The sequence below is a fragment of the Argiope bruennichi genome, chromosome 1, assembly GCF_947563725.1.
Source record: "Argiope bruennichi chromosome 1, qqArgBrue1.1, whole genome shotgun sequence".
Classification (NCBI taxonomy): domain Eukaryota; kingdom Metazoa; phylum Arthropoda; class Arachnida; order Araneae; family Araneidae; genus Argiope; species Argiope bruennichi.
Window position 1 is genome coordinate 94505939 of NC_079151.1, and position 19696 is coordinate 94525634.

General features: G+C 29.5%; 1 long non-coding RNA gene across 1 annotated transcript in view; it reads right to left on the reverse strand.

Annotated features, from left to right (window-relative positions):
- Positions 1 to 18983, reverse strand: part of LOC129967388 (uncharacterized) — a 157493-nt gene extending 138510 nt beyond the window's left edge. The window contains exon 1 of the long non-coding RNA XR_008784365.1: positions 18896 to 18983. This is a non-coding gene — a long non-coding RNA (uncharacterized LOC129967388). The remainder of the gene's footprint in view (positions 1 to 18895) is intronic.
- Positions 18984 to 19696: the final 713 nt, after the last annotated feature.

Below are 19696 nucleotides of genomic sequence, written 5' to 3' on the forward strand. Positions count from 1 at the left end.
AAAAAAAGGAGAAAGTATGTTGAAGTTTAATCTTTTAATAAGTGAAGAGTGATGAGTGCTTGAGATGAAAGAAAATACAGTATCTCGACTGAATATTTAAGCCTAATTCTACTCGCATGATTGAATAAAATTTGTTAATTCTTCCATTTAACGCCTCCAGAAAATTGGCTCATACTTATGACAGAAACGTGACCGGATTCTTATTTCATTGAGAACAGCAATAAAAGCATACCCTCCATTTTTAATGGATTTAAGAGTCTCTCTGAGTTTCTGGACTCTTTAATTTTTGTTCTCAACCATTTTGAGCACAGCATTTAGCAGGAGGGCATTTTGAAAAGAATCTATAAAACTGGAGACTAGAGATGAGGTGGGGGCACTCTATATGTACTTTAGAAAGCTAGAATAAATGTTTTCGGTCCTTCAAAGAAAATTCGTGAGAAAGAAGTAATTCACAATCAAATGAAATCCAAGTAAGATTGAAAATCTCTACAGTATTTTTGTTCCAATGTTTATGTCACTAATTGAAAATCTAGATCAACTTTAAGAAAGACGCTTTAGATTTTAATTTTAAAATGATAGCAGATCTGATATTTAAGATTGTGGCGGATTTGGTATGAGCGAGGATAGAACCTAGGACCTTGTGGTTCACAGCCCAGTAGCATGATTACAATATAAAAGCAATTGCTCGGGTAGCGTAGCTGTTAACTGGCTTATAAGCTTTCACCACAGACTCTCCCTCCAGTGAGTCGGAGGTGAGATGAACGATATGACTGTTGAGTGGTGATGTATTAGCTGTTGATTCTAATGCGCCTGTACCCATTTGAGTAGCGCCAAGCGTTATGGCGAGCGTGTGTGGGTGAGTGGTTCCTGTTGCGCCAAGTGAGTCTGACGGCTTTGTGTTGCTGCGTCAAGTCAGCCTGACGACTTTGGTTGTGAGTTAGATGGCGCCACAACAGCTGTACGAAGGTTGAAGGTTCATCGTCCGAGGTTACCAATGTAGCGATTTGGTATGAACTAGGATCGAACCTGGAACCTTGTGGTTCGCAGCCCAGTAACATGACCACAATACAAAAGCAATTGTTCTGGTAGCGTAGCTGTTAACTGGCTTATAAGCTTTCACCATAAGATTAAAACCGACAGAAAAGTGCCAAAAAATCAACAACAATCCAGCCAGAGTAGTCTTTCCAAAACTTTCTTGCAAACTTTCTAATAAAGATTTTATCCCAGAAAACGCCTTCCGTGGAGTTTGCGTACAATAGCTACAAAATATTACCATTTGGCATTTTACTGGATCTATCATGTCATCTTTCGCAAGATTTTTGGCGATTAATCCCTAGTATCAGAACATCGAATTTGTGTTTTAGAAGCATTTTGCCAATTGAAACAAAACTTTGAACACAAAATTAAACTTGTGGCCACAAAGTTTCGTACCAAATTTGACATATTTAAATAATTGAGGGAGCTTTTTTAAGTTATAGCATTTACATGTTTCTCAAAGTATACATCGACAGACGGTCAATCCCTTATTGTATTATCTCAAAATATTTTAAATGTCCCCACTATAGATATTACATCTGTGTACCGAATTTTATCCATCTAGCTCTCTTCATTTTGTAATTATCGTGTTAAATTATTTTTGAACTGCTGTTTAAATTTAATTTTCAGACATGCAGATTTTTTCTGAACGGATTTAGCTTAAAATTTGATAGAAAAATATAAATATAGTGCAAAGACAATATACCAAATTTTATCCCTCTAACTCAAAGAAGCTTTGAGTTATCTTTTTCACAGACAGACAGACATACGAACATTTTTGTAAAATGCGTTTTTCGAACTCGAGGTGTTTGAGTCTAAAAGGTATAGATTCTTCAAAATTCCATATTCGAATTTATTAACGGTCACAATACTTTCTGTGTACTGCATATACGAGGAAGTAAAAATTTTAAACAACACGAAAATTTGACATCAAATTATAGCGAAGAAAATGTGTTGCCATATTTCCATCACTAACTCATCAATGCTGGCAGTTAATTATTGTAAAGAATTTTATGATTATATCTAAATGTCTACTTGATAATATAAATAAATTTTCTTTGTTTCAAATATCATATGTTCTTTACTGTTTTTTTTTTAATTTTCTTCTCTTAATTTCTCACATATATTATTAAGATCTATAATCTAGTTGAAAAATTAAAGAGAGTTGTCTCTCCGAAACTTTCTAGCATTATCTCTAAATAAAGGTATTATTTCTCTTCCTCTTTCCACATAAATTTGTGGATCAGAGGCAAAGTTGAAAGTGTAAGATTACTCAGAATTTTATTGTCACAGTTCCGCTCATAAGAAATTGCAACATTTGAAGCTGAATTAAAATTTTAATAACCAGGTAACATTCCAAATTTCCTTTGCTTAATTTTTTTTTTCATTTTTTAATTATTATGATTGTGTATTTATGCGAAATTACAGACAGTAAGACTGTCTACTCATTGACGAATTTAGCACAAAATGTGATACGGTTCTACATTTTAAGTACTAAATATCAGCACCAAATTTCATCCATCTAGTTCTTTACTTTTATAGTTATGGTGCTCATTGGCATTCAGACAACCAGACATTCAGATATTTTTTGAACAGATTTTGCTCAAAATCTGATGGAAATATGTAAATTTGGTATAAAGACCCCATGCTATTATAGCGAATTGTTATGAGCGAGGATAGAAGCCGGGACCTTGTGGTTCGCAGCCGAGTAACAAGACCATAATACAAAAGCAACTGCCCGTGTTTCATAGCTGTTAACTGGCTTATAAGTTCTTCATCACAGTACTCTCCCTCCAGTGAGTCGGAGGTGAGACGAACGATATGGCTGTTGAGTGGTGATGTAATATTAGCTGTTGTCTAATGGGTCTGTACCCATTTCAGTAGCTCCAAGCGTTATGGCGAGCTTGTGTGGGTGAGTGGTTGCTGTTGCACCAAGTGAGTCTGACGACTTTGTGCTGCTGCGTCAAGTGAATCTGACGACTTTGGGTTGCTGTGGGTAGATGGCTCCAAAATAGCTGTACGAAGGTTGAAGGTTCATCGTCCGAGGTCAACAATGTAGCGAATTGTTATGAGCGAGAACAAGCTGGGACCTTGTGGTTCGCAGCCGAGTAACAAGACCACAATACAAAAGCAATTGTTCGTGTTTCGTAGCTGTTAACTGGCTTATAAGCTCTTCACCACACCGTTTTACCTAATTTCACAGACAAGCGTATATAATATTAAAAATGTGCTTTTTGGGCTCAAAGAGGTCAGAAAAGCGGAAATTAATAAAAACCTCAAGTACGAATTTCTTAATGATTACAATACCTTCTCTTCATAAACAAAAAAAAATAAAAAAGCTAAAATTCACTTTTATAAACTGCGTTTCTCTATAAACGTTAAGTATTTGTCAACTAACTGAAAAACTAAAACTAACTGAGAACTGAGAACTCTTCGGCTCTTTATTTGAAACTTCAACAAATAAACAAATGAAAAATATAGAAGTCAGATATTCATTTTCTTTATCTTGAAAAATAGCAAAGTTTCTAAAAGCGCTTTCAAATAAATCGATATTAAAATAGAATACTAAAACAAAATCTTACATTTGAGTTTCTGACCTACTTCCGTCTTTCCGAAAGATAAAGATATGAGCTTTAGGCCAAACAGCAAAAACCCGGTCTCTTTCGAAAAATCTGATACATTCGATCTTTATGAATCACAGGCAGTTGTGCTGTGATATTGCTTCTTATATCGTGGACTTTAAAAAGATTTATTAAACTAATAGATAGAAATTAATTCCAACAAACTGACAAAACACAAGTAAAAACTTGAATATGTAATTCTGCATTGAAAGATATCGTTAATAATATTTTATTATTCACTATATTTGCGATTTTTATAGATCGATCCTATCAAGAGTCCGAAATGGCTAGAATAGATAATATTATGAGTTTTCATTTCGCTAATACTAAAAACTTTTTACTGTCTAGTATACGTTATATAGAGAAAGTGTAGTATTCGTCAAAAAATTAGAACTCGAGATTTTGACGTATCGGCATGTTTTAGACCACTCGGAGTTCGAAAAACACATTTTTGGACACATTTAAATTTCCGTCTGTCTGTCTCTCTGTTTATGACAAAGCTAATTCAAAAGTACTTTGAGCTAGAAGGTTGAAATTTGGTACAGAATCTTTCTTACGTATTTGCAGATTGCTATTAAATTTTCCTTAAAATTTGTTCAGAAGTTCAGCTGTTCAAATATAAGCTAACACGATGATTACAAAGCGAAGAGAGCTAGACAGATGACATTCGCTACACACATTTAACATATGTAGTGTATACGCCTGTCAAATTTTCAGCCAAATCCAACAACGGGTTGATTGTCTGTCAGTCTGTACTTTCAGAAACATGTAAACGCGATCATTCAAAAACGTAATGACTTAAATACATTCAATTTGATTTCAGCCGGCGTCCTGGCATAGGGGTAGCGCGTCTTCCCCGTGATCTGGGCGTCCCGGGTTCGAGTCCCGGTTTGGGCATGGTTGATCTTCCGTTGTTCTATCTGTGAGATGTGTGAATGTGCCCCCCCCCCCCGTAAAAAGGGGTTGTGCAAGCGAATGAGTGATGCGTGAGTAGCAAAGCCGTACTCTTGGCCCTAGTTGGCGCTACTAAACAAACAAGAGACACTCCCCCACAGGCTTAAATCGCTGTCTTCGTAACAGCGTGTTTGTCCATGGCAAGTGCCATATGAAAGAACAACAAATATGATTTCAGATTTTGTGATTGCAAGTTCAGTTTTGATTTAAATATTTGGTGGAGAAAAATGTGTCTAAAGCACAAGTTAGATTTTCGGATACTACTAAAGGCGTGCCAGGAATTAAACTAGTCAAAGATAACATGACAGATTCTTTAAAAATGCTAAATTCAGACAAAAAATAAATATTTCGTAACTATTGTACGCTAATGCCATGTAAGGCTTTCTCTTGCAAATTTATTAGAGAGTATATGAGATAGTTTAGGAGAGACCCTTTACTTTGACTTCTACTTCTGTTTGCGTATGTATATGCATGTGCGTGCGTACGTGCGCGCGTGTGAGTGGCAAAACTTTGCAGAGATAAATCATTTGACTTCCTAAAGACTAGGAATAGGTCTATGGTTGCAAGTACATCATTATTAATTTCGTACATTCAAAATGCCAGAAAAGATCAATTATTTTTTTCTCTCTAAAAAGTAACCTTATTTCGCCACAACTTGCCTAGGAGAAGCAGCTAGCACCTCACATTCCATTGCATGGGTACAACCTCTGTTATTCCGAAATAGCAATTAAATGGTCTTTCTGACGAGGCCTTACTCATTAAATAAGAGGGAGCAGCACGCCCATTCATCTCAAGTACCTGTTTGAAGGAGAAAATCTCCTTTTTAGAGTAGTTTTTTTTTTTTTTAAAGTACAAAAATGCAATTTAAAAAGTCTTTTTTGTTGTTGTTGTTCTTTGCGAGTCTGAAATGATTATTTCTCCTGTTTGGGGAATTCTAATTGCTAAATGTGTTGTGTGAAAGTGACAGCCCGCTGATATATCTTTTTCTTCCATTTATTTCATTTCTAACGGGAGGAGGAAAGAAGAATTTGTAATATTTAAATGAGTAATTTAAATTGCAATAAGGAAGACACTTTCTATGGTATGATAGTAGTATATCTCAATACATATATACATATAAGTAATAGCATACCTATATATCTTTACTAATTATGAATGTGTGCATTCATTATTGTTTATATGAATATAGTGGCAATACAAGTCACATGGTTTAACTTAAAGCTACCGAATATGGCACAGATTTACTTTGAAAATGGAAATGTGAACCTCGGAAAGATTTTTTTGTTTGTATAAAATATTATGGCGAAATTTAACTAATAAACTAAAAAAGACTTCTTAAAATGAACAAAACTATTTTTTACCACATTGTAAAAAATTTTTAAAAAAATGTCTTTTTAAATACATCAATTTGTCGTGAAAATGTTTCCTAAATTTTGAAATTATTTTAAAAACATCTTTTGCATAATTTGCAAGAAGAGCTTCCATTATTGAACTGAAATTTAATCCCTTTTCATTGTTTCGCAAAATGTTTTACCTCATCATCTTTCTTCACTAATCAGGCCGGTTTTAGTTTTATTAACCTCCCGTTGTAAAGCAACACTAGGGCTATTTTAGGACGGACATCGTAATTTTGAACCGCGGTCAGATGACGTGGACGACACCTGAGCTGGCACCCCCTTTCCACGCCACACCACATCAGCGAGAGGACGTTTGGCATGTCGGATTTAACGTGCTACAGACCCCCTTACACGACGGTTCTTCGGTGGAATCGGGTCTCGAACCTGAAACCCTACGGCTCACAAGCCGAGAACTTACCCCCAGGCCACAGCGGCCCCAACTAATTAAGCCGAATATTTCTTCTTAGAAAACTAAAGAAGAAAGATTCTGCTTAAGAAATACGAAATTGAAGTACAATATCGAGAAAATTAGAAGTTAGATTATTAGACAGTTAAGTTTTATTGTAAAGACACGTCACAGGATGATAGGGATATATTATGTATAAAATGTACAAAAGGAAAGTAAGACTAGTAAAATCACACTACTTTGATGTCTTTCACAATTTGATGCTTAAATATATTTTGGGAAGGATGATAAGCACTGTATATATAAAATGAAAATAAACCAATATTCCAGCTTATTCCATATTTTTTACAACATTCATTTGTCAACAACTAATCTTTTGCTACGTTGTAACTTTAAAATTTTGTTGCAAATACTTCAAATTTTGCTCATATAATCTGAAAACTAAAGAAGGTTTTAGAAAAAGTTTAAATATATATTTTTTTAATGCAAATTGTAAAAAATTCTATCCCATGCAATACTGATTTTTTTTCAGCGAGTATTAAATAAGAAAAAAAAATGAATAGAAAAATCATTGTAAATTTTTATATTGAAAAAGTCTTTATACACAGGAAGGTATCTTAATATTAAATACTTTTTGATTTAATAAAAAACTCAAATATTGATATCATTTTTTTTTGGCTTATAAATCTTCTGAAACTTTTTCTTTCATTGATAAAGAATTATGAAATACTTCTAAGCAAATAAAAATATTTATTCTAACAATGCTGCCTATCTTTGAGCATTTAGCAACAACACAAAACTTTAATAAATGATATTAAAAATTAATATTCCTTTATGCTAAAATACGTATTTAATATAAAAATTGTCATCAGCATATTTGAAATTTCAATGCTGATCAATGATATTTTTAAATAATTATTTTTATAACAAACTATATGAAACTTTGAGATATTCCTTCATAACATTGTATAACATACCTACCAATAAACTTTTAACTTTTATGAGATTACCCATAAATGTTTTATTTCTCTCAATAAATTATGCATCATTAAGATTTTTTTCCATCTAAAATCTCTAAAGTTAAAATAGATTAATTATTTTTTTTAAATTATTATACAATATATCCAGAATTTGTGATCTTTTATAATCACCAGAGACATTTCTATGTGTCGGCTGTATATGCTTATTAACAACACTTTTACCATACATATGGTGCTACCAACAATAGAAAATGGATCATCATATCGAATCAATGCATTAAACAACAAATGTATCGAACCAATGTATTATCAAGATCAAACAATTCAATCATATCATATTTTTTAAAAAAATAGTGTTTAACCCTTTAAAGGGCCATTTTTTTCCAGTCATATTACGTTAAAATATTTTTAGGCTTGAAATTAGAATAAGAAAATGGATTCATTTAGCTTATTAGATAAATTTAATTTCATTAATTAATTAATTCGGTTAATTCATAATTAAGTAACAAATCAAGACACATCATTTGGTCTGAGATAAAGAACTGAAGCATCTAAGTTTCCGAATTACTAAAAAAATTTTTCAGAACTTATGCCAACCTACATAATTTCATACAAAGATTGATAAATTTGGTGGGAAGCTTACTTCCCACGGCCCTAGAAAGGGTTAAAACAGAAATATTTTACATTTACCACTTTAACTCATCCATTTATTAGTAAAAAAAATCAATTTCAAAAATGAAACAAAAGTTTGATCCTTTTTCGTCTAACATTTTAGACGTGGTGTTAAAGGTATTCAGAAATTCCTTTTGAGAACTTAAAAACAACGTATAATGATTTTGAAATTAATTTATTTCTTAGCGATATATGCTTAAAAAGGCCTCTATGCTTTATTTTTTGTAATTTTAATTGTTTTAGCATTTCAAGAGAAATATTGATTAGAATCTTAAATAACTATTAAATATTTTATCAATAAAGACACCTAACAAAAATAATAAAAAGCTCTAAAAATAATTTAATTTTACTTTTAAAAAATAAAGATATTAAATTGTTAATAGTAGCTGAATTCCACATTCATTCTTTCATTTAATCTCAGCAAAATTATCTTTAACCAGGGTTATTTATAAATAATTAGTTTCATTTGAATTATTATTATTTATAAATAATGAGTTTAAATATGAGTTTTTCATAGTTCTAATTTCATTCTGTAGAAATTTTGATTTGACATAAAGATCTCCATTATGGCTTAAAATATTTTGGAACGGAATATTTTCTAACTCCCGAATATTTCAAAAAACATTTCAAGAGTTTCCGATTCAGTTTTTATTCTGTTTTTACCCTTTCAAAATATTTCAAAACCTATTAATTCATTTTAGAATCTACAAAAATGAGATAAAATTGAAGTGAATCCAACAGATTTTCTTTGATCGAGTTGAAGAATTGTTTCAGAATACACCCAACAGAAAAGGCTCTTGAGAGCATCTCATGAGAAGGAAAAATACAAGTGACAATAAGTTACCAAATATTCACAAGAGAAAAAATGCATTAAAAAATCACAAAAAATATTAGTTATTCACAGACCAATATACATAACGGATAAAGAAATTCATCAATTAGTTGTAAGTTTAAAATTTGAAGATATTAACCATTAAAAGAATAAAAAAATGTATAAAAACATCAGTATTATCAGAACAATTACAAAAAAGAATATAATAATTTGTACTATAAAACTGAATGGGGAAAAATTGCCAATATAAGCCAATTCAATAAAAACATTAAGAATAATTTTTTGGCCCCTCTATGTGCTTATTGGCACAGGGAAACGAATACACCTGAACATTTCAGGGCATGTTATTAACATGAACATGAATGATTCTAAAAATGAATTAAAGAAAACTCGCAGATATTTAATAAATTTATGATATTTTAAACAAATAAATGTGAAATGAACGAATATGAATATGAAACCGCAATGACCAAAGTATATTAATAAAGGAGTAATGTTAGAAAAATCTAAATAAAAATATATCATTTAAAGAAATTGATTTAACAAATGCAATTAACCTTTCAAACAATTAAAAGCTCATGTGAAATGTTTATTCATTTTCCTAAAATTTGCTGTAAAAATTTTCTGGCCATTTTCGAGAAAATAGTTTAAAATTTTAACTTTTATTGCTATGGAAGTTAGAATTATTAATACATTAGTAGTTATGCGATTTTTAATTATGATTAATAATTTTAATTTTACATTAATTATTTATTTTGAATTTCGTATTTAAAATTTCCACGATACGCATATATTACAACAGAAAAAAAATTGCAATCAGAGCATACAACACAATTATAATAAATGCGTACTCATTATACGTTTAAAAAAAATCTAAAAGTTAAAATATGTGTTTATTGAAATTTAATGTTTCTTACTCTCTTAGATTTATTCTAACAGAATTTACAAACAACTTTTATTCAGGATACATAAAAATTGTATCCTTTTATATGTCTACACAAATGCTTATTCATCCAGTACATATTTAAAATCGCAAAATGAACTTTATTTTAATGTAAGAATTGCATCAAATATATTCCACTAATTACCAAGACTCCATCCATTACTAAATACGTCGAAAACTACTCTGAAATTTGTATAGTACGCAACTATGTTTCCAGGAAGTAATTGCGATTCATTAGGAGATAATAAGATACAGATTGCAGTTATTGAGTACTCATTTCTAAGGGCTTGGACAAATTTGCCTGACACCGTTCCCTATTTAATTCAGAATTTCTAAATTGAAAGATTTTATGAAATAAACTAAGTCGTAGCCGGAAAGACTTCATTACATTTGCCACTTCCTAAAAGCATTATCTGAATGAATTGTGTTTAGAAAATGATTACATTCAAATATATAAATATTGTTAACTATGTAAGTTATGAAAATTTCAAGATTAAATAATGGAATATGCAAAATTTACATTAAAAAAGGCGTGTGTGTGGATTATTGTGCATGTTGTTGCGATACAAAAAAGATCATGAATTGCAGAATTAGGCACAGATGAAAAAAGTGTTTATTATTAAAGTGCAAGAGTTTGAAAGACTACAGAAGAAAAACTATTCTGAGTATGTTAGACAAATTTGGATTTGTTTTATTTGGAGCATCGGGAAATGAATTATACAATAAAAAATATTAGTTCATTTTTTTTATAGGCAGGCGTTGTAAATTATTAAAACATTTTTTTTTTTTTTTTTTTGCTTTTTTCTATGTCAAAATGCCTACCATTTCCATTTTAAAAACATTTTGCTGATAAAAGTAATGTGTCTTCGAAGTACAGCCATGACTTTGTCAAGATAAAACGTGTTCTGTCAGTAAAATGTTTTTACCAAAACAATAGTAACAGTACTGCGGCTTTGAAAGAATATCGTTGTCTTAAATATTTGAGAAAAGGACCGATGTCCAATGTTGTTGATTTAAAAAATGACATTACTTGGCAAATCTTAGAAATTCACCAGGAAACATTAGGTGCTTCTGTGGATTACGCTGCCTTGCCTCTGTAGCGTTTGATTGGATTTGAAAGCTCAGATATTGAGCAAAATATTGAAATAATTCATTTCATATCTTTCAACAAAGAAAAACATGCAATAAATCCACAGTACTAAGTAAGGTCAATAAAAAGCACCACCTATCTAAAACAAAATTGAACTATTTTCTTTTATAGTATAAATAATTTCCCCATGCTCTAAATAAAACAAATGTCAGGTTTCTTCAACATACTCCAAATACTTTTCCTCTTGAGTCTTTCAAACATTTGCACATTAATCATAATCGCCCTATACTTTGGGAGGTAAGAGTTTGAACCTCAGAATGACTTCTTGAAATTTTAATTGAGATGTTAATTTATTACATATTAAACAATATATTGAAGTTTTAATCCAAAGAAAAGTTCGAACGTATTATAGAACAATTACTAATTTATAACTAGTTTTAAAATTTAGAACATTGTCTTTTTCATAACACCAATTTAGTTGCCATGCAATGTTTTTTTTTAATTTGCACTATTTATAAATTTTATTGCATGATTTTCATTCCACATTACATTTCATTGTTATTGTGAAATTCAAATTTTTTCAGTGTTTTATCGATTATTTAAACGCGATTTTCTTACTTATCAGAAAAAAAATGAATTTATTATATTGCGAAAGTTAAAAAACAATTAAAAGAGAGTTTGTATTGACAGTTACACTCCTAATGGCATTGCGATTACTTGAATTTCACTCCATTAATGAATAAGTGAAATATTATTGATAACAATTCATAATGATTTTCCTGAAGAGTTTTTTAAGAAAATCATATACAACAAGTTTAACACAAAGCAGTTTGTTTAAATGAAACGTAATTAATATGTCCATCGAAACACTTGTTCATCCAAGACGGATATAGCTCTATAAACTGAAGTTAAATAACAATAAAAGTAGATAAAAAATTATGGACTTTGATATTAACATCAAGATCATAAACGAATCTCTCTTAAAAACATGCGGATTTTTTTTTTTTTTTTTTTTTTGCTTTATTGTTTGATAATTTAATTGGAAGAGTTTTTAAATAATTTATTTCTAGAAGGTTAAATTTAATAGAAATATGTTATGAAATGAAACCATTATAAAAAGGTCATCTTTCAACATTTATAGAAAATTAAAATAAACTTGTAATTTCAATTTTTCTTTTTACATTTTACAATGCCAATTTTCCAGTATTTTAGCACTGACGAAGTTAATAAAGATTTAATATAGCTAATATAGATTTAGAGTCTTCCACTAGAATCCATTATTAGTTGAAATGAAATTTCTTGTTTTTCTGTACCATCACACATTTTCATTTTGAAAGATATTTCTGAGTTATTTTAATGAAAAATTAATAAGAAATGTGTGTTTGTTTTAATATCAATATTTCATTAAAAAGAGCAAATGATTTCAAAAAAATTCACTTTCGTATTTTCTTTGCTTCAAAATGAACAGAAAGTTGTTATTTCAGGAAACACCCAGCTTTTAATTAAATTTAAGATTTCTCATCAAATACTAATTAATATTATATCAAAGGATTAATTGTCATAAGAAAAAAAGTTTAAATCTAATTTTGGAAGTAAAAATAATTTCAAATATACTATCTTCTTCAGAATTTTCACGCAAAAAGTCAAAATATTTTTTAAAGAGTCTTACTGTAATGAAAACTGTCAAAAGTTGAATTATGAAAACAAAACATTTTCGTTTATTCTAGAAAGGACTTAAATGGATAGAGAAGTCTATAAGAAACTTTTTTTAATGTAAAAAAATCTTAGAATAAAAATACTGATTATATTTCTGGATTGTAATCTTTTAATAACCACATTTAATTAAAGTTGGTAGATTGTTTTCTTTATGTAGTCTTTCTGGTTACTCATGGAATTTTTTATATTTCAGTGAATTAGAATGAAAATATCATGCATTAAAGCTGAGACTTAAAATATGATATAAACCGTGCTGAAATTTAAATACACTTATAAATTAAGAGTTCAATATGTCGTTCATTATTAATTCATTAATTATTCAAAAAATAACCTACATGAGGTTTAAAAATTACATTCAGGTGTTGCATTTAATTATGATCACGTTTATACAAAACTAAACAATTCGGGGAAACTCTTTAGTATATTTTGTTCTTATAATTCTACTGAGTGGTCAGATCCTGAACAAAAAAAAAAGAGTCTCTAATTTCAAGAAGATTTTATTATTCGATGAAATGAAATACTTTATGAATTGATTCAATTCATGAAATATGTAATTTTTTGAGTTAATTAAAAAAATGACGGTTTTAATCTTTTAATTTCATACCTGTCTATCAACCAGTTGAAAGAAGAAAAAAATTATATGTAATATGATATATTTTTAGGATATTTCTACGAAAATATTTTCTTGGACAATCAGAAATTATATGAACTTGTATTATGAAAAATCGGGTTTTGCAATAAGAGAATTTTTGCATTTCTTCCTGCTTGAAATGTCATCAATATTTGACAGCAAATGCGATTAAGAATATCTTACGAATTTGAAATATGTGAATTGAAATAATTATTAGCTGTTATAAATAGTTTTAATATTAATTTTTTATAATAGATTATTATTTATTATTAATAATAATAATTTATTATTATTTATAAAATTTATATATTAATTATTATTATTTATATATTTTATATATTATTATTATTTATAACCTTTATATATTTTTTTATTTTTTATTATTATAAGTAATAATTTATTATTTTTAATAAAGATTTAAAATAAAAAGAAAAAATATCATTCCATTCCTTCTTTTATTATTTGGTTTTATTTAACATGTTTTTAATGCACATTGTCCAAAAACTTATTCTATCCGAAACGGAGCAATAAATAAAGTATATAAATCATTAGCGTATAACATTTTGCAGACTTCTCATTCTCTGTTTTATATATATAGGATAATATATATTTCGAATTACTGTTTATATTCGAATACTGTTTTATATAGTCGAATTCGTGATATTATATCGAATACTGTTCTATATATTTCGAAGAAATCTTATTATTCATTTATTGATAATTTGTTGAAAAAAACAAGTTTACTATTATATATATAACAGTGAAATACTGATTTAGTTAAAAAGTGGAACATCGATTAATTTAGATATAGCAATACTCAGATTTAACAGAACATTCATTTAAGATCAACTTACACTAATATTTTTATAGTTGTCTACTCATCCATTCATTTCATGGATTCAAGGCGGCAATAGGATCCTCCGCGTGTTCACCTGGTTGACAAGTTTCTTGACAAATTGTCTTCTTCCTAAATTACTTGAAAAGGAGTCTTTGTCGTATTCTCTAGACAGCAAAACTAATTTCCTTTAAAGTGGCAGGTACTTCTTTATTACGGAAATGAACTGGTGAAACCACTAGTTTATAATTAGTTTTGTGCAGTTAATCATATTGACGACTTTTAAAACTCGGTTATTAAAGCTTCTCCATAAAGGTAATCCAAGAGAATTCATGTTTGTCATCATTTTACTTTCCTTAATCTGCTTTTCTAAACAAAAATTGTGTTATGCTCTATATGCATAGAACCGAAATTAATTATTACCAAAGGGATACATATGTTCCACGAAGTAGAAAATAAACACCTATGGATTTTACCAATTTTAAAACACATTGAATATTCGTCATTTGTTCTTAGCTCGATAGAAGCTATGGGGAGAAAAGCCAAAACTATATGTGCAGATGCTAAATTCTATTTTGCATACTATACTTTGCACTTTATCACACATAATATAATTACTTTGCATACTATACTTTGCACTTTATCACACATAATATAATTACTTTGCATACTATACTTTGCACTTTATCACACATAATATAATTACTTTGCATACTATACTTTGCACTTGATCACACATGATATAATTACTTTGCATACTATACTTTGCACTTTATCACACATGATATAATTACTTTGCATACTATACTTTGCACTTTATCACACTTGATATAATTACTTTGCATACTATACTTTGCACTTTATCACATATGATATAATTTAAAGGCATTCAACATAAGCAATTCTAAAAAATAAATGTTTGTACAATACTTTTTGTTTCTTTACGTCGAATACCACAGGGAGCAAATGATCCCAGTTATTTGTAACAGTAGGATATTTATGTCCTATCCCTCTAAGTTACTGCCTCTCTTATAATATGATTGTGATCAAATATGACTATCTTCAATAGAGCCCATCTAACGCATTTTAATGAATAATTTACATTTTTTTTAAATCGTATAATATATGTATTTTGTTTTTGAAACCGAAGTGAATAATCATTACAAAAAATAGAGTAAGGTTTTTCAATAAAGCTTACTACCCTTGTGCCTAATATATGATTGTGACGCGTTTTTTTCTATAAATAATCATAATATTTTATATAGTTTTTTGTTAAATATAGCTATACATGTGTGTGTCTTCCTGCTTGTACTATGTGTTCATTGTATTCTGTTATAACTCCTAAATTCCAGAAATAAGGAATCTATTTTGATGTGCAGATAGTGGTAGTGATTTCAAATATTGTATTGCACAATATTTGATCATACAAAGGAAAATTAAAAAGACTATATACAGCTAGATATATCTCTTTTCTAGCAATATTTTAGTAATATTTTTAACAAATATACTGCACGATATGGGTTCAGGGTAGAAACATTGTTTGAGACAAGTCATGATACTTGAGAAAAATATTATCAATGGTATTCTATTATATAATGCATTTCGTCATTCGCTAAGTAGTGTAGTTTTTCAAGTGATTGTAACTTAATAGAATGCGCCACTCAACATTTCGATTATATAATTTTAAATTATATTTTAAAGAACTCAAACACATAATAAAGAATCTTCATTATTTTAAATTCAGGGAAAATTCGAATGACTATTAAATTGATATCATGAGAAAATTTAAAATTTTTAGAATGCTTCTATATGTACACCAGAAGCTTATCTATAATAAACTGATGCATAAAAAAACTCTTACTTCAATTTGAAAACAAAACAGCTAGAAAAGATTTTCAGAAGATTTTGCATTACTAGGAAAACAACTGTCCTTCAAACAAATCCTTTTTTATCATGTGAGAACATGATATTGTTTTGGTTAGGGGGGTTTTGAAGCTCGAAATCGCATGGGAAATGAATATTGAAGCTCGAAATCGCGTAGTTAATGAATAAAGCATAGATGGCAATTTTCATCATCATCTTTTAATCGCATATATATTTACTTGCTTTTACCAGTATTTCATTATTATTATGTATGCTTCTTTGAAAGCAGGTGCCTTTTTAAAAGGTTTGCCTGCTTTTACCAGTATTGCTTTATTATTACATATGCTTCTTAGACAGTAGATGCGTTTTTAAAAGGTTGACGTAGAACTATGACATCATAGCTGTTATTTCATCTCAAAATTGGTCGAGCTCCAAAACTTTGTTTGCTTGCTAGAAAAATTGAAAATGAAATTTTAAAAGAATTATCAGCATATATACATATTATATATATATATATATATATATATATATATATATATATATATATATATATATATATATATATATATAGAGAGAGAGAGAGAGAGAGAGAGAGAGAGACCGGTAGAAAAGTCTTGTGATTGTTTCAAACCGGTTTAAACTGGTTAATGACTTAAATTAATACAAATAATTACTTAAAAATAATAATGTTCTCACATGATAACTTGAAGTCGCAATCGTAGATTTCATATTAATTTTTCTCCAGTTTTGCTTCTTCTTTATCATATTTTTGCTTTCTCCTTTTTCTTTTTTTCATAAACCTTTTTATATCATTATTGCAGATTTACATTTGAATAAAAATAAAATTATATTAAAAAAATGCTTTTTATTTTTTTAGTATAAGAATTATACTAATGAGAAAATACTGCAATCGTCAAAAAATTCGAACTCGAGATTTTGATGAATTCAAACCTCTCATTCGAACCAAACTCTTGTTTCAGACAGAAAACACACTTTTGTTATTATATCTGTCAGTCTGAACATAAAAACGATCACTCAAAACCACTTTGAGCTAAACAGAATAATTTTTGTATATAAAAATTAAATCTGTAGAGTTCTTTTAAATGCGTCACGAAATTCATTTAGAAAAAAATCGGTATGTCATGCTGCCCAAATATAAACAAACAGGATAGCCATAAAGTATAAGGCGCTAAACAATGAAATTTTATATACAGGTTCTAGTCCTAAATTTAGATCTGCATCAAATTTTGAATCCGTCAAAGGACTGACCGTCTGTCAGTCCTTTGAGTACCTTACCGTCTTGAGTACCTTGAATACCTTGATGCACCTTCCCGAGCGTGCAAATGCATTAACTGTGTAATTTGGTAGACGATCTTAAGATTTAAAATGTAGCTCTCTGTACAATTTTTGTACAGGATGTGTACAAAATACCTGTACAGTTTTATGTATTAACCACATACCAGTGATTAATCACCATAAATTCAGTAAAAATGAAAGATTCGCAACAAAGATCACTATTTCGTTACTATTATTCACCAATGCCATTCAATTAACACACAAGAATCGATTTTTCTTTACTATCTACAAATCACATAATTCTCATAGATGAAACTCTAAAAATAAAATTCTGAGCACTTACGATATTCACATCGCTTCCCATGGTCCAGGAAGGGAGGGAGGCAGGCATTATTATAGAATACGAGAAAAATTTTGGAAAGAGCAATCCAAGGAGGTTGCGAAGAACAATCGCAAGAGAGAAAATAAATGAAAGTTTTCCATTAGTAGAGCAGTTTAAATTGAGCCAGCCATTATTTGGATAAAATAAACAAAAAATATAAGGAGTGAAGAATGACGAAGTCTTAATCGTTTGATAAATGCTAATTTGCGTTGAAGGAAACGTAGAAACTCGACAGAATACCTAAATCTAATTTCTCTCCTAATAGAATGAAAATTTTTAATTCTTCCCTTTACCGCTTCGAAGAAATTGGCTCAAATCCATCAGAGAAACGAGCTTTGATTCTTATTCACCTAGAAAGGGAACTGTTCTACAATAAAAGCATAATTTCCCTCCATTTCCAGCAGATGTAAGAGCGTCTCCGGATTTTTAAATTTTACTGTAGGCCATTTTAGCCGAGAGCAGAAGCACGTTTTGAGTATGGAAGATGGTGGGTGAATTATTGCACCTGTAAAATCAAAAGCATTTTCGAAGAAATCTTATTATTCATTCAATGATAATTTGTCGAAAAGAACCAGTTTGCTATTAGATGGAGAACTGACATGGATTGAAAATCATTGCGGTACCTTTAATCCGATATTTAGATCTCTTCAAGAAATAGAGTTTAAATTTTTTTTAAAAAGACAACGTTAGTGTTCAATTTCGATGGCAGAATTAGTATTTTAAAAAATTGAATCTAAAATCTGTTAGGATATTTAGGTACTAAATGCCAAAACAGAGAGTATTTCACATCAATTATTTAAGAAGCTCAAAAGCAATGCCAACAACTGTTTAGTCATTTATCTAATTCTGACAGTAAATGTGGAATACCACCCTCAAAACAATCTTTTGGTTAGTGTTAGAAACAATCTTACATGCACTCCATAAACAATCTTCCATGCACTCCATTCAAACCATTGTCCATACAATGCTTTGCTCATTAATGATTTGGAAATCACAAAGAAGCAGGTCTGGACTATGGGGAGGCATACTTCAGCATTTTACATTTGGAAGTTTTATGTGGAATGGCATAATCTGAAGACAAGATGATATTTAAAAAGTTTCGCCGGAATGTTTCATATTGATTACCTTCTTGGTCTTCGTCAACATTCCACGATACCTTTAAGCATAGATTAGATGATCAGATATATGTTTCAGGAAATCAACTTTTAGATAAGAGGAAAACTGATATATTACTTTGCTTACTTTAGAGTATATAGTCTTGAATCTGTCTGGAAAAGGAGAATTCATTGCAGCCAATTGAAGACTTTGCCACTCTTATTCAATCTCAAAATCGTGCCACCAACTTTCGAAAGAGGGAAAACATGCTACAAAAAAGCCGCTATTATTCTAGTTGTAATGCTGCAATATTTTCTGCCTGGTTATTTGTCGATTGTACCTAATATTCTTCTTTAAAGCGGATAATAGCACGAAAGAATGTTAGCCATAAAACATTATTAAACAACGCTAATATATGATATCAAATTATAATAAAGAAAAATGACTGCTATATTTTAAAAATTTATCTCACAATTCTGCTAACTATATTATTTAGAATTCTAAAAATATATCTGAAGAATTATTTATCTACATAATTAAATGTTATTTATGTTTTCTTGGTTTATTTCAAATTATTTTCATTAACATAAAAAAGACATAAGAATGAAGAAAATACAGAATCTTACAATATAGAGTTTTTCTCAATATTTATTATTTATCAGCTTTCTGGAAACCTGAAATTCCTTAGAAAACCAAATAGATGATTGTTAAGAAGCGTACAAAAGAAAAATATATATAAAAAAAAACATAAAACTCTCAGTGTTCAACTTTTTATTTTGAACCACAGTGAAGTTTTTGAAAGAATATTGGAATAAATCGATATTAAAGTAGAGAATGAAGGCATAAAATCTTACAACTGTGTTTTTGACCCACTTATATTTTTCTGTGGATCAAAATACGAACGTCAAGAGCTTTAAGCCCAACGGCAATAATCTGGTTCATTCTGAA